This window comes from Botryllus schlosseri, chromosome 6 (assembly GCF_051294905.1).
Source record: "Botryllus schlosseri isolate E-star chromosome 6, Bs_hap1, whole genome shotgun sequence".
Classification (NCBI taxonomy): domain Eukaryota; kingdom Metazoa; phylum Chordata; class Ascidiacea; order Stolidobranchia; family Styelidae; genus Botryllus; species Botryllus schlosseri.
Window position 1 is genome coordinate 4,558,883 of NC_137241.1, and position 25,339 is coordinate 4,584,221.

General features: G+C 39.7%; 1 pseudogene across 1 annotated transcript in view; it reads left to right on the plus strand.

Annotated features, from left to right (window-relative positions):
- LOC145442076 (calcium homeostasis modulator protein 6-like) overlaps positions 1-21,226 on the plus strand; it is a 28,132-nt pseudogene extending 6,906 nt beyond the window's left edge. The window contains exons 2-3 of the transcript XR_013915936.1: positions 2,035-2,256; positions 20,999-21,226. The product of XR_013915936.1 is annotated as a calcium homeostasis modulator protein 6-like (transcript). The remainder of the gene's footprint in view (positions 1-2,034; positions 2,257-20,998) is intronic.
- The last annotated feature ends 4,113 nt before the right edge of the window (positions 21,227-25,339 follow it).

A 25,339-nucleotide genomic window follows, 5' to 3' on the forward strand; every position in this document is an offset into this window, starting at 1 on the left:
ATTTGAAATTACAACTACATATATGGTATATTGAAGGCGAGTTTAAATGGTGTTTTAAACCAAGTCGTTTGATAGAGATATAATTTTAAACTTGACCATAAAGTCAATTCTGCAATATATTTATTGTATTTCTTTATCAAGGAAAACAATGAGTTATATAGCATTGTATTGACAATATGGCATTAGTATATATTTGGGCGAATCAGGTCTGCCAATATCTCATTCGTTCGTCAAACGATATGAGTTATCTGATATCATCTAAAACAGTGGTTCTTAACCTTGCCACCAGCGCCCCCCAGGGGGCGCTGGCGATTTTGAAGGGGGGCGGAAACGCTCAGGGGGCGATATGGGGGGCGCTGGGCTCAGGGGGGCGGTATGGGGGGCGCTGGAGAAAAATGGCTTCGCAGTAGATGATGTGGTGATAGGACTTGATGAGTATTCAGAGCAAATTAACACCGAAAACTCCGTTACATATAGCCTTCAAAATACATATAGGTTTAATTGTCCATGGGCACCTAAATGACTGACATCGAATGTTCCTGTCTTGGCAATCTGAACCCCAGAAGACGAATTCCCTCTGGCAGGGAAAAATTATATGTCAGTGAAGAAATACCAATCTGAAATCGTGTGCGTCTTTTAGTTTAGAACGATTGCGCGACAGGGATATTCCTGTTGGGCGATATCCCCGTTGAGCGATTCTATATTTTTTGATATTGCAGACAGGGGATCACGAAATAACATCATGCAACGAAGTCATACCAACGGGTTCGCCCGCCCGAATATGTTTAATTATTAGTAACGGGCCCTACAGTTTCCAAGAAACCTCACAATGTTCGCTTTAAGTTTTGATGAGTTTGCGCACACTCAACAACTCACTGCGCTGACTCCTGGACAACAGTGCGTATCGACTAAAAAAGGTAATAACTTCGGATTTGTTGTGCGCAACGTAGATTGTCTGTGCGCAGAGACCGTCTTAGAGGGAACATTGCACCTCACCCAGCTCTACCGGTAAATGTGTTTACGTGAGCAGAGAGAGGATAAAAATTAATCTCAATTTACATGCAATTCCCGATGATACTGACCAATTCACTCATTAATTAGTGAAATTTTTCGCGCTTCGCGCGACTAGGCGAGAATAGCTGCCTCAGTAAATGGACACCTAATGTAGATACCTAACAGGCTTTAGGCAAATAGAGAACAGCCTAATGGGGGTCTGGGAAGTCCCACGGAAGCTTGGTTTATCACCCGATGGGGGCCCAGGACCAACGTTTTTTGTTAGGGATGGGGGGGGGGGCTGAGAAAGTACTGTTACGGCCCTGGTAACGAATAATTGTACCTGCGGGCACGCCCGAATATGTTTAATTATTAATTACGTGCCCTTTATCTTCCTATACAACAGCTCACTCAGTTTATCGCGACTTATATATGTACTTACCACCTATTCATTCATGCATTATAGAAAATTTTGGTACCTAGGGCGACCAGGCCACACAAACTTTGCTGACCATCGAAATCACGATAGGGAGTTCGTGGGGGCGAAGCCCTCAGAAGTTCGGTTTATCACGCTATGGGTGCGCAAGGCAATCGTTTTTAGGGGGTTGACGAAGTGCTGTTACGGCCCTCCCTCTTACTCATTGTCTTTATTACATTCCTTACATTATGAAGTTGGGGGGCGCTGGAACATGATAATTTTTGAAAGGGGGCGCTGGAGGAAAAAAGGTTAAGAACCACTGATCTAAAATATAGTACAAGCGATCTGTTCGCCTCGGTTATTCGATATTCCATGCCGGTAACGTGATATTTGTTGGTACGATTATTGACATACAATGTTTTTTCCAATTCTTTACCCGTTGCTGACGATTACCCCTGACGCGTGTTAGCCGAAAATATTCGTGTTCATTTTCCAATATTAATATATCATTCAATCGTATATTGAAATTCTGTACCTTCAAGAAGCTCTTCAAAGCTGTCCCCGTAAGACCACGACCGAACAATATGAATATAACATCATGATTCGCAATCTTTCAGTTCAAGGTTGCTCGTGCCACGCGACCAGTATACTCTGACGCGTACAGGGACAACAGCAGTTATTCGCAATTGGTGGGATGGATTGTGCTCGGCTGCACCGCTTTCGTGGCTATATTCGTATATATGCTATCACGGTGTTTCTATCCTATGACCTACTACCATGCGAAATACTACGACCTGTATCGAATGCACGAAGAAAATGAATTTAACGACGAAATGAACAAAAAGGTATATATACACATTATTTATTGTGCTAAAGCAAAACGACTGTGTATGTACTAAAGCAGTGGTTCCCAACCTTTGTCGACCCATCGCCCCCTTTTCAAGTTCAACACCTATCATCGCCCCCCAAATTTTGTGAACCGAAAAATGGGCATACAAACTGTAATCACCGGCGGGTTGACTAAACAAAAAAGGTCAACTTTTCGGCTCGATGTCGAATTTTACACTTTTGCAACCAAATTTTCGTGGGTTGACTACAAAAAAAGGTCATTTCTTCGACTTGACTCCAATTTAACGCGTTATTGCTCCCTTATCGCCCCCTTCGCTATTTTCGCCCCCTTCGTCATTTTCACCCCCTAGACCAGTGCTCTTCAACCGGGGTTGTCGTACACCCTGGGGTGTACCAGAATTTGCAAAGGGTGTACCACTCGGATGGGGTGTACAGGGGTGTACCAGATCCGAATTGCAATGAGCCGATGGCTAGCTATCACAAAGGCAGGTTTATGGGTCAGTGCAGGTTGACGCACAGGTTAATGAGCATGGTACGATGTTATCTCAAGTGTAATACTGTACATCCGTTTGATTGTGATGTCATAAGCACAAATTTCTCGTAATCATTTAGCCGTCGGCAATAGACCAATGGTTCCGTTTGGTGTTGGAAAGTATGCAGTTAACAAACATGTGTTCAGCTAGTCATTTGTCTTTTAGTGATTTTTGAGGAAACCGCCGCAATAGCTCAGACTTCTTGAATCGGTACTTCATACCCGACGTTAATAAATACCGCAATGAAAATAAAAGAAGTGACGTAGCCAGCCAGGGTCAAAACAGCATCCATGATGAAATCGAAACCCTTTTGTTTTAAAATGCCGATTTTATGTCCAATATTTCGCCATACATTTGCAATGTAATATTTTGTTATTAGTGATGCAAATTAGCAACAGTAGACTGTGTAAAGCAGGGGTTCTCAACCTGGGGGGCGCGCCCCCTTTAGGGGGGCGTGAAACATCTGAAGGGGGCGCGAAGAAGCGCTCACCTGAAAAAATATTTCGTGCTTCGCGCGATTTACCTCCAATGCACGCATGTTTCTCTCTATATAGACCCAATTTGATATTTTTTATTCTCTCAAAAACATTCATAACCTTCCATACCACCAAACAACCTCTTGAGGTTGCTAGCACCCCAGTGGGATTTTGTGGTATGACGATAAGGGGAGGTATGACGATAAGGTTGAGAACCATTGGTGTATAGCGACATACGATCTGATGTTACTGACATCTCATGCAGCCCATGTGCTTCTATCGACTGTGTGCGGTGTGGGGCAGGAGTAGTTAGTATGATCGCTCGCGAACGGCTATAGGGTTCTTATGGGCCCGCTCGCACGGTGCCTCGAAACTCGTGTTGGCACGGTGACCCTTTTGACCCCCCCTTCCGCTCGCACGGTGCCATTGTGTCTTATGGACCCTCTCACACGGTAACCCTTTTCGGTATAGGGATCGCTCACACGGTGCCTCGAAAACTCGTGGTGGCATGGTTACCTTTTCAGGTATAGGCATCTCTCACACGGTGACTCATCCAGGTATAGGGCATCTCTCACACGGTGACTCTTCCAGGTATAGGCATCTCTCGCACGGTGCCTCGAAAACTCGTGTTGGTAACTCGTACTTGTGGGTATAGACATCTCTCGCACGGTGTTGAAAATGTATCAAGTATGGTAAATAGTCACGTGATTGGTTCTTAGTTAACGAATATGTCGCAAATTATTATATATGACCGGTTCGAGTTGATCCTAACGTTTACGGTGAGTGCGACAATGATATATCGTTATTCTTATAGACGCGGCGGTGATTCGTACTTTCGTTGATAGAATGCTAGCGGCATGTCGTACTTTCACCAAAAAGGGTGTGAGATAGTTTGCTAAATCTAGGAATCAGTCGCTTGGTAATTAGTTTACCACGGAACCGGCGTAGACGGTGATACCAACAATAGCCGCGTTCACATATTAACACTCCAAATAGGTGTGAAATAGTTTGCAAACCCTGCGTTCGCTGACAAGATAATGTCTCAGACATACGCGACTTGATGTTACAGGCATATCGATCGCTCACGCGGTGAAATTTTCGTAAGCAGTTTGGCACAGAGCTTGATTTCACTCGTACGATTTAATAAGTAACGGATAACAGACCGCCAGTGTCGGTAACTTGAATAGCGACAAATTGTCACTTATTTCCGCTCTAACCCTAATCCTTTGTGAAGTGAACGCTTATTCAAAAGGGTGTGATATCATTTTAAAATCCTACGACACTCACAGGGTAATGCTTCAGACAAAGCGATCCCTCATGCCCGCTCACAAGGTAATATTTCCGTAATTAGTTTGTCACAGAGTCGTCGCAGACGGTGATTCGTAAACCAACAATTTGACACTTTCTGGTATGGTCGCTATATGTTTTTGACACTTTGTCCGTGTTTGACTTTAGTTGTATGATAAGAATCATGCGAATATTCAAGCAATGTATCAATTGAATGAAATGAAACTTACTACACAGCTCAAGTTGATTCGTATTTGAATGTGTTGATCCGGTACAATTCTAATTAATTTGAGAAATCTTTTTAACGCGATCTTTTGATTCGACCGTAACCTGAATATTACTGACGCCGACTTTCAGTCACATTGAATTATTCACACATTCCACGCCGCTGTTTTAACAGTTATAGAATCAATACCAACTATCTCTAACCCGATAATATTCAATCATTTTGGTAATTTACCAACTTTAAATCCATTCGCGGATGTACTAAAGGTAAATCCAAATAATCCAAAATGAAATATTTGGACTTTGACATAGTCTGAATTGAAATAGATTGACAAACATGACTACCAACTTTCCCGCAGTCCCATTTCGATATTATATGCACATTGATTTGAAACAAGTAATGAAACATTACAACTCTATTCGCGATCCCGCTTTCCGTTTGTCAAAGAGATATTTTAACATCTTACCATACTCAAAAGAATTCTTCACAACATTAACAATTGTTAAAAATCTAGTTTTCACTTACTTGATTATATCACTACAACTCACAAACTTGAATTAATTCATCCTGGCTGTATTCGTATGATCGGTCTTTTTATTCGATTGTAAAGGTCGTTACTATTCTGAAGACAAAGTATTTACTAATCGGTACACATACGATTTGACTTGGACATATTATATTTTGAGTATACGAGATTTGAATGTCCGAACAATAACTGAGAATTAATTTATCACAATTAAATCCGTATATTACAGCGTAAAAGATATTGGAGGGTCAGCAACTCTGTACGGTCGTAGTTACAACTACATTAACTAATCTACCCAGGCAACTCGTCATGATCATTCCTGAAATCAACACAAACACGACCACTGACTTGAGTTAACCGCCAAACAGCATCAAGTTTTAAATCCGCTTGCAGCTGACGGATTATTCGAATGCATCGATGGAGAATATTATTGAACTCGTCGGTATTGTTACTTCAACAAATTACACCGACTGCGGAAGTTAATATCGAATGGTAAGACTTGATCACATATTTGTTGATCACAGACATGACAAAAAAAAACATTACCGAGATTTTATAAACTAGTCATATTACTCTACACATCTATCAATATCAAAATGCGAGTCATCCAATTTTTCTACTAAAGTAACATTGCACTTTCGGATTCGGTATAGTCATACAAATTGTATTAAATCCAACATCAAAACAAAAGGATTTTTTTTTTAGTTTATTGAAATCAAATCATTCGTCTTCGACTTGTGCTTTTCTAGATTGCACGCAACAATTCGTTACGAACGAGCTGTAACCAAAGTTAAGAATTCTTTGTGTCCACAGATATAGAAGATGAATATAGCTAACACAATCGCGAATCGATGTTTCAGAGTATTTCACGGATGTAATAAACTTGTTAGTGTCGCCTATCTAAAAGTATGCATGCGTTCGATTTCCATACCGACTGTTGCGATGTTTAGGATTCGTTTACAATGACCAAGAGTGAGGATTTAACATCAATGTCGTTACTGGAGGTATTCACAACAGAGAATCGAAACATTACACAGTGTGAAAATATATCTTTGATATCAAAGCACTATCCCAAGTACACGATTAATACTCAACTCCGTTCACACTTTCTATAGAACGTGCTAAATGTAAAATATCACGAGGTTGCACTCTAAGACTTTGATCATTACAAAAGTAAATTGAATATGTTTGCTCGACGCATTCAATTCAACTAGAAATGTCTAGTGCACAACAATCGTAATATTAAGGAAGTACTTGCTACACTGTAATTCACTGAACGTGTTTTGCATTGTTGTTCATTTGTAGCATTGATTGAAATTGAACCCTCAAATAATAATTCCCGGCACGAAACCAAACCGCTGAAAGTCGTTACCAACACAAAGAAACACTTTGTACGATGTTTGCCAAATGTACCCTATGGCTAGGTGTACTAGAATTATTTGTGTAACACATACACCGACAATGTAATCGAACATTTTTCCGTTGTCATTCGCTAAAGTAAATGTCATCACAATACTCTGTCACTAAAGATCTTACTTGTATCTGATTGAATCACCGATAATTAACTCGCTAAATCAAACCATAAGGAAATTTCACTCACTCATCAGATATGAAACAGCGTCGCTTAATCGGTATAGATCGTTTTTCTAAATGCAAATCATACCTGACCAACAGAAAACAATTTTCACTCACCTTGTAATGAAACCAAGTGGTGGACCTTCGTTCAATATTTTGTTTGTGTCAAATACTTTGCAATAAACACAGTGGAGTGGTCGAGCTTTACATCAGCAGACTGTAATCTGTAAATCAAGCTTACATCCGACTTGTAACTGTATCGTTTACCTAACCGAGTTGTATGCACAGTTTGATATTTTTTGTTATTTGGTAATTGCTGAATATACAACTTCGAAATACTCCCTTGAACGTAATTTCCATCATCGTAATAATCGAAGTACATTTGTGTCGAATTCGTAACAGCCGACTATGACATGATAAATTTTTGACAAGTTATGCTTGGAAGATTGGTTGTATATCACGAAAAATAATTACCGCTCATATTGATACTGTTATCCATTGTTCGGTATTTTCAAACGAGTAAAATTTATTACTTGAGTAACTCCGCTTAATGCAAATGTAAACACAACCGTCTTTCAACATCACAAAGACATCGATACAAAGTATACAATCAAACGCAACAAGTTTTACTTTTGTAGGTTGTGTATGGTTATCCTACATAACTCATTTCTTACCAAAGCCATATGAAATATATTCATGTTACACGAAAATATTCACTCATGCTACAAACCTGTACAATGATTGGTGGTGCTTTCAAACTGTTTCGATACCTCAAGAACTTTATTGTCTGAATGGTTGTTCATGTATCGTAATAATCAAGTAGTTCAACACAGAACTAGTATTAACAGAAACACCAGAGTTGTTTACACAAAAGTTTGTATGTGTACAGTATACGAATACCATGTGTAAGTCCAGCACAATTGTGGTATCCATACGAGTTTAGTTAACACAATTTACGACACCGAGGTCGCGTCATCTTTCGTAAGACAACAAACCAAGGCTTCGGGATATGTCCATGTCATAGCAATGAATCGGCTACTCCAACAACAGAGTGCATATGTTTTCTAGTTACGGTGCTTACATCTTACACACAAATCAATCTACTTTGCTAACGAAAAGTGGTGAGTCATCATATGGTTATCCTCACTAGTAAAACATACTATCATACAAAATGGTCGTTATAGTTTGCACACCAACGGTACATCGTACAAGTAACAAGTCTCGAGAATCCAGTTATTCAAAAAACGTGAAAGTATTTCTACACCAAGTCGTTGTGTTGACGAAAGCGTATATTGTAATATCACGATCGATTTGCATTCGTTGGTCACAAACTGTCACTACTCTAAATAATTCTTTTTCACTCAAACACAAACGCATACTTGTCACCATTCGTTTTCATCAAGTACGAGTTCAAGAAACTTACTACGACATGAATTTTCATTTTTATGTTGTGTAAATAGGTAATGATTAATTCAAGTAACACTATATCAACATCATCGAGTTGTGCTAATAGATTTACATGTGGTCTTGTGGTTTTCATCGGGACATACAGCACGAACTAACTGCAGACTCCTCTCTGTTGTACAGCTACTCGGTAATCGAAATGCATTAACATGTAAACAACGGTCTTGTTTCGTCACACCAAAAATATGTTCACTGTCGCGATACTCCGCACAAGACGTGCATAGCCTTTTCACACTCGTAATAGTATACCAACGTCAAGCGATAACGTTTAACAAGACCAACGACACTGAACCCACGACGTTTACCTATGTAAAATTGCCACTTTCACTTGCCAGTCCATCGTTTACCTGACTAAACATATTATTTTCCTTTGGAGATCTGATGTTTACCCAGAGTAAGAAACCTTTTTCACTTGGAAATCTATTTTTTCCTTGGCTAACAAACCTTTTTTCACTTGTAAATATATTTTTTCCTTGGCTAACAAACCTTTTTTCACTTGTAAATATATTTTTTCCTTGGCTAACAAACCTTTTTTCACTTGGAAATTTATTTTTTCTCTGGTTAACAAACCTTTTTCCCCGGGTAACAAACCTTTTTCCCTGAGCAACAAGCCATTTTCACTTGGTGGTCGGCCGTTTACCTGAGTAAAAAGATCATTTTCCTTTGGGGATCTGGCGTTTACCCGGTGTAACAATACATTTTCGCTTGGAAAAATACCTTTACCTAGAGTAACTAATCATTTTCTCCTGGGTAACAATCCCTTTTCGTCTGGAAACTATCATTTAACTGAGTACCAATACCGTTTTCACTTGGAAATACATTTTTTCCCTGGATAACAATACCATTTTCGTTTTGAAAACTGACAACCACACCGGTCAATTTGATATTTTTGTATATTGTTACAACGAACAGCGACGGAAATATACACAGACTACCGGTTTCAGAGTGCACCCCATCGGTCGTATCACGTAAATATCATCGGTTAACCACATACAATATACTCTTGTACACCGAAATGCACGCTTTGGAAAATTGGACAATAGGCTGCGATAGTTCTGTGATGTCCGGGTTCGTGCTTTAGATTTTCCAGAGTCAAAATGTCTGAATAAAACACCTCCTCGACGACGGTTGGTATGTGGATAACGGTGTTCGGAAAACGGTTGGATTTATGTCACCCATCGCGATAACAATTCCAGGTCGAGTTTTCCTCCCGAATGTTTACTATATTGTGTCTTTATTGGTCAATGTATGTCTCGACATTCAGTTTGAAATCGGAAATGATAAAGTATGTAACCGGTTCCGGATATCAACTCTGAATCGATAAACCAATGAACAATATTCAAAGTAAACATGTTACACCCTGTGTTTCCACGAAAAAATACCATCCAGACATACGTCGCGCTTGTTTGCCCACATCAGTATACGCGCAAATGGAGGTGTGTGACATTGCATGCAATGTGTTGGTATACAAACATCGATCCACAGACATTATCATAGCCGGTAGTTTTGATGTAGATCGAATGTCACCTGATAACAATACCAATAAGCCACATTGCAATGACTCTGGGTCTGTGCTATTACATCGATATTTCGACACCGTTCACTGATTTACTCGATGGTGTTATCGTGTTGTTACTTTGCAAGATAGTCATGACCCTATCTGCAGACGGACCACCCAGACCAATTGGATACATCGGTCAATATCCATCGTGTTGTCGACACCGAAATTTTCTGTTGTACAGCGTTTGACCAACGTGAACTATCGAAGTACGGTGCTCGAAATGATTGCGATCAGTCTTTCAGTCACGATGCATGGATGTCGCTACTCCCACATAACGACTCCAGGTAAATATCGCGAACAGTGATTCTGAAAATCTCGGACTGATACTGTGATCCAATAAGGTGTGTTTCTGTGGAATCTGCAATCGTACACCACAATAGAACACTACCTCGTGATTTCACACGCAATCATAAAACACACTTTTGTAAGGGTCCAGTTCATCCGGTGACATTTCGAAACGGTCATCACCACAAGAGATCGAGGTTGCGCTCGTCATATCGGTAACATTTTGAAACGACATCATCACAAGGGTATTGACATCAATTCTGCTGGTCATATCGAAGAACATGTCAATCAGTTTCGCAATCCATCGTTTTTCGAGTCCCAGCACCATAGTGTTACGACACAGGCAAGAAGCGTCGGTGGAAATAATAAAACACGGAAGGCACACTTTGGTGTTATTTGACATGGATTTTACACCCGACGAACCTCACATTCGAGCGATGCATTTGAATGGCGATTGTAATATTGATGTCCAGAGAAAAGAAATGTATCGATTTATTGGTTTCGTACATATCCAGCAAAAACCTGGGTATATGATTGTGCACGGTTCGCATATTTGACTGTGAACACTCTACTGGTATATGCTGTATAGTTCACTTTCACCGTCGTGCGAATACCCATGTTACGGTTTCTATGTTTGTGTGTCTGTATGTCATGCTTCAGATTGACTCAGAGTCATTGCAATGTGGCTTATTGGTATTGTTATCAGGTGACATTCGATCTACATCAAAACTACCGGCTATGATAATGTCTGTGGATCGATGTTTGTATACCAACACATTGCATGCAATGTCACACACCTCCATTTGCGCGTATACTGATGTGGGCAAACAAGCGCGACGTATGTCTGGATGGTATTTTTTCGTGGAAACACAGGGTGTGACATGTTTACTTTGAATATTGTTCATTGGTTTATCGATTCAGAGTTGATATCCGGAACCGGTTACATACTTTATCATTTCCGATTTCAAACTGAATGTCGAGACATACATTGACCAATAAAGACACAATATAGTAAACATTCGGGAGGAAAACTCGACCTGGAATTGTTATCGCGATGGGTGACATAAATCCAACCGTTTTCCGAACACCGTTATCCACATACCAACCGTCGTCGAGGAGGTGTTTTATTCAGACATTTTGACTCTGGAAAATCTAAAGCACGAACCCGGACATCACAGAACTATCGCAGCCTATTGTCCAATTTTCCAAAGCGTGCATTTCGGTGTACAAGAGTATATTGTATGTGGTTAACCGATGATATTTACGTGATACGACCGATGGGGTGCACTCTGAAACCGGTAGTCTGTGTATATTTCCGTCGCTGTTCGTTGTAACAATATACAAAAATATCAAATTGACCGGTGTGGTTGTCAGTTTTCAAAACGAAAATGGTATTGTTATCCAGGGAAAAAATGTATTTCCAAGTGAAAACGGTATTGGTACTCAGTTAAATGATAGTTTCCAGACGAAAAGGGATTGTTACCCAGGAGAAAATGATTAGTTACTCTAGGTAAAGGTATTTTTCCAAGCGAAAATGTATTGTTACACCGGGTAAACGCCAGATCCCCAAAGGAAAATGATCTTTTTACTCAGGTAAACGGCCGACCACCAAGTGAAAATGGCTTGTTGCTCAGGGAAAAAGGTTTGTTACCCGGGGAAAAAGGTTTGTTAACCAGAGAAAAAATAAATTTCCAAGTGAAAAAAGGTTTGTTAGCCAAGGAAAAAATATATTTACAAGTGAAAAAAGGTTTGTTAGCCAAGGAAAAAATATATTTACAAGTGAAAAAAGGTTTGTTAGCCAAGGAAAAAATAGATTTCCAAGTGAAAAAGGTTTCTTACTCTGGGTAAACATCAGATCTCCAAAGGAAAATAATATGTTTAGTCAGGTAAACGATGGACTGGCAAGTGAAAGTGGCAATTTTACATAGGTAAACGTCGTGGGTTCAGTGTCGTTGGTCTTGTTAAACGTTATCGCTTGACGTTGGTATACTATTACGAGTGTGAAAAGGCTATGCACGTCTTGTGCGGAGTATCGCGACAGTGAACATATTTTTGGTGTGACGAAACAAGACCGTTGTTTACATGTTAATGCATTTCGATTACCGAGTAGCTGTACAACAGAGAGGAGTCTGCAGTTAGTTCGTGCTGTATGTCCCGATGAAAACCACAAGACCACATGTAAATCTATTAGCACAGGGCTGGCCAACCTTTTTGGCCGAAGGGCCACATTCGATTTACGAACTTTTGCGCGGGCCACTATCCGCGCGAAGCGCGAAAATTTTTGAAGTTCGTAGGTCAATAATGTTGTCATTTGATTATATTGCGGGCCTGCTGTATATCGCTCGGCTAAGTTTGCGAGGACTGGGATATTCGGCGCATGGACATATCGATATCGAAAGCTGCGACCAAGATGGGTCAAGCATTTCGTGCCTATATAGGTTTCATAGTCGACGGACGGTCTTACCGCGAGCGCAAACGCAAGGTCGCATATGTTGAACGACACTTTGTCTCGTAATCGCGAATATAGTTAGACTCAATCTGATACAATAGGTGTTCTTCCATTTCCACAGAATGGCAACAATATTAAAAACAAGCAATCGAGTGACAACATATTGCGCTAAGCTTGTAGTAATTTTTTACCTTTGATACATCTATCGCAAATTATTCTGCTTTATTGTAGTGTACGAAGATATATACCAATATGTGAATGGCGGATGGATCTGTCAATGCGTCGGAACTGATATTTCAGCCATAACATCTCAAGTGTTGCGGCCAGACTAATCAAATTTTTGGTTGGCCTTGCAAGTTCAAAATCTGTGCAATCCATTTTTGATGATTTTAGAAATTTCGGAAATTACCTCGCGGGCCACTCAAAATCTTCTCGCGGGCCACATGTGGCCCGCGGGCCACGGGTTGGCCGGCCCTGTATTAGCACAACTCGATGATGTTGATATAGTGTTACTTGAATTAATCATTACCTATTTACACAACATAAAAATGAAAATTCATGTCGTAGTAAGTTTCTTGAACTCGTACTTGATGAAAACGAATGGTGACAAGTATGCGTTTGTGTTTGAGTGAAAAAGAATTATTTAGAGTAGTGACAGTTTGTGACCAACGAATGCAAATCGATCGTGATATTACAATATACGCTTTCGTCAACACAACGACTTGGTGTAGAAATACTTTCACGTTTTTTGAATAACTGGATTCTCGAGACTTGTTACTTGTACGATGTACCGTTGGTGTGCAAACTATAACGACCATTTTGTATGATAGTATGTTTTACTAGTGAGGATAACCATATGATGACTCACCACTTTTCGTTAGCAAAGTAGATTGATTTGTGTGTAAGATGTAAGCACCGTAACTAGAAAACATATGCACTCTGTTGTTGGAGTAGCCGATTCATTGCTATGACATGGACATATCCCGAAGCCTTGGTTTGTTGTCTTACGAAAGATGACGCGACCTCGGTGTCGTAAATTGTGTTAACTAAACTCGTATGGATACCACAATTGTGCTGGACTTACACATGGTATTCGTATACTGTACACATACAAACTTTTGTGTAAACAACTCTGGTGTTTCTGTTAATACTAGTTCTGTGTTGAACTACTTGATTATTACGATACATGAACAACCATTCAGACAATAAAGTTCTTGAGGTATCGAAACAGTTTGAAAGCACCACCAATCATTGTACAGGTTTGTAGCATGAGTGAATATTTTCGTGTAACATGAATATATTTCATATGGCTTTGGTAAGAAATGAGTTATGTAGGATAACCATACACAACCTACAAAAGTAAAACTTGTTGCGTTTGATTGTATACTTTGTATCGATGTCTTTGTGATGTTGAAAGACGGTTGTGTTTACATTTGCATTAAGCGGAGTTACTCAAGTAATAAATTTTACTCGTTTGAAAATACCGAACAATGGATAACAGTATCAATATGAGCGGTAATTATTTTTCGTGATATACAACCAATCTTCCAAGCATAACTTGTCAAAAATTTATCATGTCATAGTCGGCTGTTACGAATTCGACACAAATGTACTTCGATTATTACGATGATGGAAATTACGTTCAAGGGAGTATTTCGAAGTTGTATATTCAGCAATTACCAAATAACAAAAAATATCAAACTGTGCATACAACTCGGTTAGGTAAACGATACAGTTACAAGTCGGATGTAAGCTTGATTTACAGATTACAGTCTGCTGATGTAAAGCTCGACCACTCCACTGTGTTTATTGCAAAGTATTTGACACAAACAAAATATTGAACGAAGGTCCACCACTTGGTTTCATTACAAGGTGAGTGAAAATTGTTTTCTGTTGGTCAGGTATGATTTGCATTTAGAAAAACGATCTATACCGATTAAGCGACGCTGTTTCATATCTGATGAGTGAGTGAAATTTCCTTATGGTTTGATTTAGCGAGTTAATTATCGGTGATTCAATCAGATACAAGTAAGATCTTTAGTGACAGAGTATTGTGATGACATTTACTTTAGCGAATGACAACGGAAAAATGTTCGATTACATTGTCGGTGTATGTGTTACACAAATAATTCTAGTACACCTAGCCATAGGGTACATTTGGCAAACATCGTACAAAGTGTTTCTTTGTGTTGGTAACGACTTTCAGCGGTTTGGTTTCGTGCCGGGAATTATTATTTGAGGGTTCAATTTCAATCAATGCTACAAATGAACAACAATGCAAAACACGTTCAGTGAATTACAGTGTAGCAAGTACTTCCTTAATATTACGATTGTTGTGCACTAGACATTTCTAGTTGAATTGAATGCGTCGAGCAAACATATTCAATTTACTTTTGTAATGATCAAAGTCTTAGAGTGCAACCTCGTGATATTTTACATTTAGCACGTTCTATAGAAAGTGTGAACGGAGTTGAGTATTAATCGTGTACTTGGGATAGTGCTTTGATATCAAAGATATATTTTCACACTGTGTAATGTTTCGATTCTCTGTTGTGAATACCTCCAGTAACGACATTGATGTTAAATCCTCACTCTTGGTCATTGTAAACGAATCCTAAACATCGCAACAGTCGGTATGGAAATCGAACGCATGCATACTTTTAGATAGGCGACACTAACAAGTTTATTACATCCGTGAAATACTCTGAAACATCGATTCGCGATTGTGTTAGCTATATTCATCTTCTATATCTGTGGACACAAAGAATTCTTAACTTTGGTTACAGCTCGTTCGTAACGAATTGTTGCGTGCAATCTAGAAAAGCACAAGTCGAAGACGAATGATTTGATTTCAATAAACTAAAAAAAAAATCCTTTTGTTTTGATGTTGGATTTAATACAATTTGTATGACTATACCGAATCCGAAAGTGCAATGTTACTTTAGTAGAAAAATTGGATGACTCGCATTTTGATATTGATAGATGTGTAGAGTAATATGACTAGTTTATAAAATCTCGGTAATGTTTTTTTTTGTCATGTCTGTGATCAACAAATATGTGATCAAGTCTTACCATTCGATATTAACTTCCGCAGTCGGTGTAATTTGTTGAAGTAACAATACCGACGAGTTCAATAATATTCTCCATCGATGCATTCGAATAATCCGTCAGCTGCAAGCGGATTTAAAACTTGATGCTGTTTGGCGGTTAACTCAAGTCAGTGGTCGTGTTTGTGTTGATTTCAGGAATGATCATGACGAGTTGCCTGGGTAGATTAGTTAATGTAGTTGTAACTACGACCGTACAGAGTTGCTGACCCTCCAATATCTTTTACGCTGTAATATACGGATTTAATTGTGATAAATTAATTCTCAGTTATTGTTCGGACATTCAAATCTCGTATACTCAAAATATAATATGTCCAAGTCAAATCGTATGTGTACCGATTAGTAAATACTTTGTCTTCAGAATAGTAACGACCTTTACAATCGAATAAAAAGACCGATCATACGAATACAGCCAGGATGAATTAATTCAAGTTTGTGAGTTGTAGTGATATAATCAAGTAAGTGAAAACTAGATTTTTAACAATTGTTAATGTTGTGAAGAATTCTTTTGAGTATGGTAAGATGTTAAAATATCTCTTTGACAAACGGAAAGCGGGATCGCGAATAGAGTTGTAATGTTTCATTACTTGTTTCAAATCAATGTGCATATAATATCGAAATGGGACTGCGGGAAAGTTGGTAGTCATGTTTGTCAATCTATTTCAATTCAGACTATGTCAAAGTCCAAATATTTCATTTTGGATTATTTGGATTTACCTTTAGTACATCCGCGAATGGATTTAAAGTTGGTAAATTACCAAAATGATTGAATATTATCGGGTTAGAGATAGTTGGTATTGATTCTATAACTGTTAAAACAGCGGCGTGGAATGTGTGAATAATTCAATGTGACTGAAAGTCGGCGTCAGTAATATTCAGGTTACGGTCGAATCAAAAGATCGCGTTAAAAAGATTTCTCAAATTAATTAGAATTGTACCGGATCAACACATTCAAATACGAATCAACTTGAGCTGTGTAGTAAGTTTCATTTCATTCAATTGATACATTGCTTGAATATTCGCATGATTCTTATCATACAACTAAAGTCAAACACGGACAAAGTGTCAAAAACATATAGCGACCATACCAGAAAGTGTCAAATTGTTGGTTTACGAATCACCGTCTGCGACGACTCTGTGACAAACTAATTACGGAAATATTACCTTGTGAGCGGGCATGAGGGATCGCTTTGTCTGAAGCATTACCCTGTGAGTGTCGTAGGATTTTAAAATGATATCACACCCTTTTGAATAAGCGTTCACTTCACAAAGGATTAGGGTTAGAGCGGAAATAAGTGACAATTTGTCGCTATTCAAGTTACCGACACTGGCGGTCTGTTATCCGTTACTTATTAAATCGTACGAGTGAAATCAAGCTCTGTGCCAAACTGCTTACGAAAATTTCACCGCGTGAGCGATCGATATGCCTGTAACATCAAGTCGCGTATGTCTGAGACATTATCTTGTCAGCGAACGCAGGGTTTGCAAACTATTTCACACCTATTTGGAGTGTTAATATGTGAACGCGGCTATTGTTGGTATCACCGTCTACGCCGGTTCCGTGGTAAACTAATTACCAAGCGACTGATTCCTAGATTTAGCAAACTATCTCACACCCTTTTTGGTGAAAGTACGACATGCCGCTAGCATTCTATCAACGAAAGTACGAATCACCGCCGCGTCTATAAGAATAACGATATATCATTGTCGCACTCACCGTAAACGTTAGGATCAACTCGAACCGGTCATATATAATAATTTGCGACATATTCGTTAACTAAGAACCAATCACGTGACTATTTACCATACTTGATACATTTTCAACACCGTGCGAGAGATGTCTATACCCACAAGTACGAGTTACCAACACGAGTTTTCGAGGCACCGTGCGAGAGATGCCTATACCTGGAAGAGTCACCGTGTGAGAGATGCCCTATACCTGGATGAGTCACCGTGTGAGAGATGCCTATACCTGAAAAGGTAACCATGCCACCACGAGTTTTCGAGGCACCGTGTGAGCGATCCCTATACCGAAAAGGGTTACCGTGTGAGAGGGTCCATAAGACACAATGGCACCGTGCGAGCGGAAGGGGGGGTCAAAAGGGTCACCGTGCCAACACGAGTTTCGAGGCACCGTGCGAGCGGGCCCATAAGAACCCTATAGCCGTTCGCGAGCGATCATACTAACTACTGGCAGGCCTGATACGCCGTAGGCTGGTGCGCCTGCTATCATCGCTGATCTGAATTACCGCTTCTGCAGCAGTAGCTTTACCTACTCTCTCCCCAATACTGTTACATTTAGATTGATTATCGTTCGTAATGTCATGCTGTTTTGGGGCTGACACGAAATAAATTCCAATTTGCGTGACAGGCGGCCTAACTGGTGGCGAATAGACTCTGTGACCAAATACTATTTTATTCAAATCCAAATTTTTTGACGGCAATAACTCCACTTCTACTGGTTGGAATTGAACCAAATTTGAAGAACATCGTTTTTATAGACAACCTGGTAGTTTCATCGGGTGAACAGAAAATTTTCGAATTTTTCGGTATTCATTTTTCCCGTAGCAATGCGGCTACTGGTTGGAATCGAACCAAATTTGGTGTGTAGGCTTAAATTAGGTAACCTAGCAATTTTATCAAGTAGCCAGTACGATTTGAGAAAAAAAGTCATTTTTGAAACCCCTAATGAACAGGGGTGTACGAGTTTTGAGCAAACGTTAAAAGGGTGTACCACTCCGAAAAAGGTTGAAGAGCACTGCCCTAGACCGCCAAATCGCCCCCTGGAGGGTGATATCGCCCACGTTGGGAACCACTGTACTAAAGGCTAACTTCAACTTAGCATCGTGTTCGAATGAGTGAAATTTGACATTGTATCCGAAGTGAAATAATTTGCAGGACATAGAATAACGATGTTTGCCTAAAACTACAAATACTTACGGTTTCCTGCTATCTGTGCACGTACACCACTCCTAGACGTTGTTAACCGCATTTTGAAACCCCTATAGCATTAGCCGTACTAATTGGTTATCTAATATTACTAACTCGAGCAAAAATGCCCGTAATCAAATTCAAATCTAATTTGTGAAGTGTTTCAGGAGATCCGATTAGTGCAGGCTGCAGGGGCGGGCAACTTCTCTGGTCGACGGTCCTGATGTGGGAAAATGAAGCGGGCCGGATTACAGAATAGATACATTATTCGCGCATTCATTCACCTATACAAGGAAAATATGCCTAAATGTCCAGAATTTTGAAGGGTTGAAGTGGGATCATAATTTTTTCGTAATTAACATAACAACATTTTTGGACATATTTATGCTATACTTGAAGTTTTTCTTCGCGCGGCGCGCGTCATTAAGTATCGCATATATTGATTTTAATATGGGGACTACTGCCCTTGCAAAAACTGCAATAAAAATAAATAAAAATAACCTTGATTTACTGAAATAATGCTAATTGTAATCGCAATTGTAAGAAAACGGTATATTCCTAGAGTTGTTTAAATGCTTTACTCAAAGATAGTGGTTCTGAACCTGGGGGGTCGTTTGCCTTTATTCTGGCGTTCGCAAAGATATTGAACGTAATCAGCTTCCAAAATAGGCTGTGAGTAAGTCTGGACAAAGTTGCTGACCTTTTTTTAGTAATCAGCTTATCAAATTTTGAGCTGGACTACGGAACAATTTCAACTGATGAATAATCTTATCGGTGTTACCTGTACAAGTGTACATGACTTAACGATGTGCAATTACGCTCTCTGCATTTTCGAAGTAATCATCCTCCACCTGCTCTGCCGCTAACTCTGATCATGTGGGTGGAGAGGGAATCGAAACTATGTAGCGGTATATATAACTTATACATGGAAGATCCAATATTATTGACATAATTCATTCAATAAATTTGACGACCAGATTCATATAGCACGTATCCTAGAAGTTGCATCGATTACCCTATGGTGGGCCCAAGATCAGTGTTTATTTGGGCGGGAGGGGGCTGAAAAATATGGTTTCGGTGTTCGTTATTGGTTACAACTTACAACACGCAACCATATACTCCGGAACGAGATAGTGACCACCTCTGGGCGATAGGCAAAGCTTTGCTAGTGACAGAGAATGTGCTCATACTTCATTTTGGAATCCGCTAGTGGGCGCTAACGAGTGTCCGGAATTGGAGCCACAAAAATATGGTAACCCTAATTTAATGTAAAGTTTGAAGCATAGAGACCAATTTATTAACCTAATGTACTTCAATAGCTGTTGAGGTCAATCTGACATCTGTGGTCTATCAAAATTGTCAACATGCCTTTTGAACTCTGGCTGCATGTTCGATGTATAAACCCTCAGTAAAGACTGCAGGTGAACATCAGCTATATTGGAACGCAGCCTCGCAGTGGCGCAGAGGCATGTAGGCTGCCGCCCATGGCTTTCGTTGAAAATGCAGCTTAAATTTTGAAATAGGTCCAATCTGTTCAATTTATAGTTACTGAATATCTTGTTGTGTTTACTAACATCACTTCGCCTCGAATCCCGCATTACCCACCTTTCTTCAGTACTTCTGTAGTGTTGACCAAGAAATAAAAAAATTAAAATATCTTAACCTCACATTTTGCCTCCCTCTAGCAGCCTGCCGCCCATGGCGCATAGCCATGTTCGCCATGTGGCTGCTACGCAACAGCAGCCTCGTCTTGTTAATAATGTTCATGGTCGAAAATTTTGCTCACAAATATCTGTAGACACGAGCAGAACAAATAGTTTCAGTTTTCGTCTTTCACAGGTTGGCAAACTTGGATTCATTCTGTGACGCATAAAATTTGTCAATACTTTCAAATTTGAATGTTGCTTTCAGGGTAGAAATGCTCTGCGGGCCGCTCAAAATCCCGTGGCAGTCTGGATCCGACCCACAGGCCGTATGTTTCCAGGCCCTGGTTTAGTGAGATACGAGCGAAGCTTGTTGCTAAGACATTGGCTGCTCTCATGCTGACGAGAATGAAATCTGACTTGATGTGAACTGGACTCGATTTTTGTTGGATTTCCTCTTAATCCGGCGTTTAATTCAAGTTCCAACTTTTTTTTTCGAATTCAGTATAGTTTTAGGTCTAATCTATTTTTTTTAAAATATACATCTATAATTGTATTTCTTATAATCTAATTAGGAAATTCAAACAATTTTATAGATATCCAACTCTAGTCTTTAATCATGAGTACTTTGTTCCGTATATGTCAATACAATTTGTATCTCCTATGTTTCATCAGGCGCAACAACACGCTGAAACCAACGTGAAAAAGTTCATGGCAAAGCATCGCACGAAACAGCTTTGGGATCGCATATCCACCATTTTCAGATTTCGTAGAAGCGACGACCAGAGGGCTTTGTATTCTTATCTTCACGAGTTCATTTTGGACGAGGAGAGGAAGGACTCGCCGGTGTCTAACAACAAAAATAAATTTAAAAAATTTGAAAATTTTCTGTTCACCCCATGAAATTGTTGGGTCGTCTATAGAAACAATGTTCACCAAATTTGGCTCAATTCCAACCTAGATGGAAGCGTAATTATTGCCGTCAAAAATTTGGATTTTAATAAAATAGTATTTACGGTGGGCACACTTATAATAAATACTTGAAGAATTGGTCACCATTCATCTCTTCACATTGGGCTCCATTTGAAACCTTGAACCTTACTGATCATTGCATTCTTTTTCACAATTTACAAACGCCAGACAGGAACTGGGCTGTCACGGCGGTTCCTCACCAATCAATAAAGACAAAAATTCCAAGTTAAACACAGGATGACTCCACCCTGTTCCACTGCTGAAGGAACCATAACCACAGTAAAATCGTTAAAAGAGAACATTTGCTCATCACAAATGGAATGCACAAGTCGGCCACTTACATTACACATTGCTTACAATTGAGATACAAGTAGAGGATATATCAGGTTGAAAAGCACTGGTTATACGGCCGTAAACCAAACTTTACGCTGATTGGTCGAAAGACAATGGCCATGGCTACGACGCAGCAACGGAGGACGCTGCATTTACCTAAGCCTAGTTGGCACTACGATGTATTCCTATAGCCGTCTAGACTGTATAAAAACGACAAGATTACAGTTAAATGTTTATTTCGTCATCAATATTAAAATTAGGAAAGAAAATTAAAAATTTAGTAACGTTACTAAAATATAATGCCGAAATACTGCTGAGTATATAAATGCAGTGCTACCAATGGCAATGAACTGGGGAAGAATAGATTTTTCCATTCATTTCCTTCCAATGCAAAGGTCAGGAAGGCTTGGGAATGCAGAGTAAGAAGGCAAGATTTCAATCCTACTTCCACAAGCTTCATTCGCTCCTCATCGCCGACCTCACTGCAGTTGCAGTGACTTAAAAAGCCCAGAAATCACAGTGAGCCAAGATACGAGTCGGCAGTTAACGACCCGATGAATCGCGAGCCGATGCGTGAGAGAGTGGAAAGAATGTCAAAGACAAGAATAAATGCATTGATCAGTTCAAATACTGTCATGTCGTGGAGCACAAAGCCTTAAACAGACTAAAAGCACCATTGTTGTGTACAATAATAATAATAATAATAACCAGCTCGCACGAGATCCCAGCCTGGTTCACACAAGGGATCACCTATCTTATTCCAAAAAAATGAAAACACCAGGGACCCCAAGAACTACAGGCCAATATCATGCCTGACAACCATGTACAAAACACTGACCAAAATCCTGGCAAAACGAAGCTACAAACACCTAGAAAATCTTCTACCGCCTGAGCAGAAAGGTTGCAAGGAAGGCGCCCTTGGCTGTAAGGACCACCTGCTCCTTGACAAAACCATTCTGGAAAACTGCAAGAGGAGACACACTAACCTCAGCATGGCATGGATAGACTACAAAAAAGCTTTCGATTCAGTCCCTCACACGTGGATACTGAAAACAATGCGTATGTACAAAATGAATCCGATCATCATCAGATTTATTGAAAATTCAATGAAAAATTGGCATACAAAACTGTTGATCAAACATGACCAAGGTGAAACAGAAACCTGTACAATTCAGATATGCAATGGTATCTTCCAAGGCGACTCATTCTCACCACTTCTATTCTGCCTCAGCTTAGCTCCACTCAGTGAGTTGCTGAGAAAAAATGAAACAGGATACGTGATGAAAAAAGCAGCAAATTCTGAAGGTCAAAAGATTCATCACCTTTTGTTCATGGATGATCTGAAACTGTATGCGAAATCCGATACGAACCTGAATAACCAAATGAAAATTGTTCATGAGTTTTCGGAAGATATAAAAATGAAATTTGGCTTGGATGAATGCTCAAAACTTACCATAAGACGTGGAAGAGCCACCAGCACTGGCGACATGAACTTCAAAATGGACGAAACCATAACAGAATTGAATGCTGAAGATCACTATAAATATCTAGGGATCTGTGAAAGCGACAACATTAAACATGCTGCAATGAAATCAAGTCTAAAAAAAGAATACATTAGCACAGTGCTTTTCAACCTTTTTGAGCTCCATTCGCACTTTTTTTGTAGAATAAATTTCATTCGCACAACTAATCGAAAATTGTTATACAAAAAGAAGATGAAGATAGGCCTACTTAACCTACTAGTGCTTGGATGACCAAGTCTTAAAATCTGTTCTGCACTCCGATCCAAAATACAGCGTATTTTTCGCGAGTGAAAAATGCTTGTTAGCAGAAATCGTTGTTGAGAGCTGACATAAAGGTCCCGCGATGCTCCAGTTTGCCGAAAGGATGACAAAACCACATGTTGGTGTTGAGGTTATTGCCTTATGTGTTTGGAACATGAGGGGCAAAACGATCAAGGAGAGTATAGGCACATTAGAGCTCGCTACCTGATGATACATTGCTCCAACTTCTGACTTGCAAGTTTATGAGAACAGCAAATAACTCACGGTTCTGTGTGTTCTACTCAGTAGCTCAATCTAACTTGAGAATTCATAACATTTTAATAACGGTAAAGCAGCTTTTAGACTACCATCAAAATCTGAGTTTTTGTGGCACCTCGCGACCCGAGCCTCGCCCATGAAAAATAATTTATTTTTAATATTACAGTTGTATGCTACGATTTTACGGGCACGTATGACATACAGAACGCGCATATCACAATTCTACCCAACACAGCTCTACACAACATGTCTGACGCACGCGATTTCAATATACGGCAAATTTAATTCATCTGCGTGTCGCATTAAGTACTACTGTCTACTCAGATTGCAAGAACGGGACTATTCCGTGCCGACAACGGAGCATTTCCAATCCATATCAAAAGGTTTGGCCATCCAGCATCGGTCATTTTTAGACCGAGGTTTTGTCGCCGCTTATGTTTTTGGCACCGCCTTTTATCAGCGTTTGTTTTTGCCAAAACTTTACGTCTTCATGTGCCCGCCGCAGAAGGGGTTGGCCTCGAAATGAATGAGTCTCATAGGCCTAAACTCGCTTGTTGCTCACCCCTGCACTAGTTCATCCCAACGGTCTTCGACCACGTTTTCCGGAAAAAACAGTCCGACAAATCTTATCAGGAATTCTCACGATAAAGCCATATTTACTGCGTGTCTCGCTTCTTGGCTACAGTACCCAACACAGTGACCTTGGATATGTAAAAACGATCGCAGGATTTTTTTCAAAAAATTCAATAAATATTACATACATATTAACAGATAGCTCAGGCACCGTGTCGACCAAAACTTATACCCTTTGCGGTCAATACTTTAATAACCCTCGAAGGAGTAAAAATTTGCGTTACAGTAAACTTGCAAATGTGAGTCTGTAATGATCCTCGTGCCTCGCGCTAATCGAACAGTTATTACGAAAATCTGATGATTGTTTAGCGAAAGAAAGCAGAAAGTCAATTTGACGCCATTTTTCCAGCCTGTCGCAGGCTCAGTCTGGCTATTACACTGTATGTCTGCCACTATGGAGATTGTAGAGATCTGTACACTGCCAATACGTGACTACACCAGTTTCCAAACCAGGCTTTTGTTACGTAATAATTATAGTGCGGGAATATTAATTCACTACGGCTTGTAAGAGCTACGATTAGTGGTGCGTCGTATCAAGTTTTACAATTGCGTCGCAACTACAAAAGTCACTCTGATCCTAAATTTCCTATTAGGTTTATTTTAATTATTCCACGTCAGAAAAGTTTACAATAAACCACGATTTTCATTCGCACTTGATCTGGATTTTCATTCGCACCATTCGCACCACCTTCGTCATTTGCACTTGATCCGGATTTTCATTCGCACCACCTTCGTCATTCGCACTGCAATTTTTTTCATTCGCACAAGTGCGAACCGTCACACAGGTTGAAAAGCACTGCATTAGCAGGCTCAAATCAATTCTCAAAACTGAACTCAATTCCAAAAACAAAATCAATGCCATAAACAGTCTTGCAGTGCCTGTCTTGAGATATAGCTTTGGTGTGGTGAACTGGCGCAAAGATGAAATTAAAAAATTGGACACAAAGACGAGAAAACTGATGACAATACACCACATGCATCACCCAAAATCTGATACACAAAGACTGTATATCCCCAGAAAAAAAGGTGGTCGAGG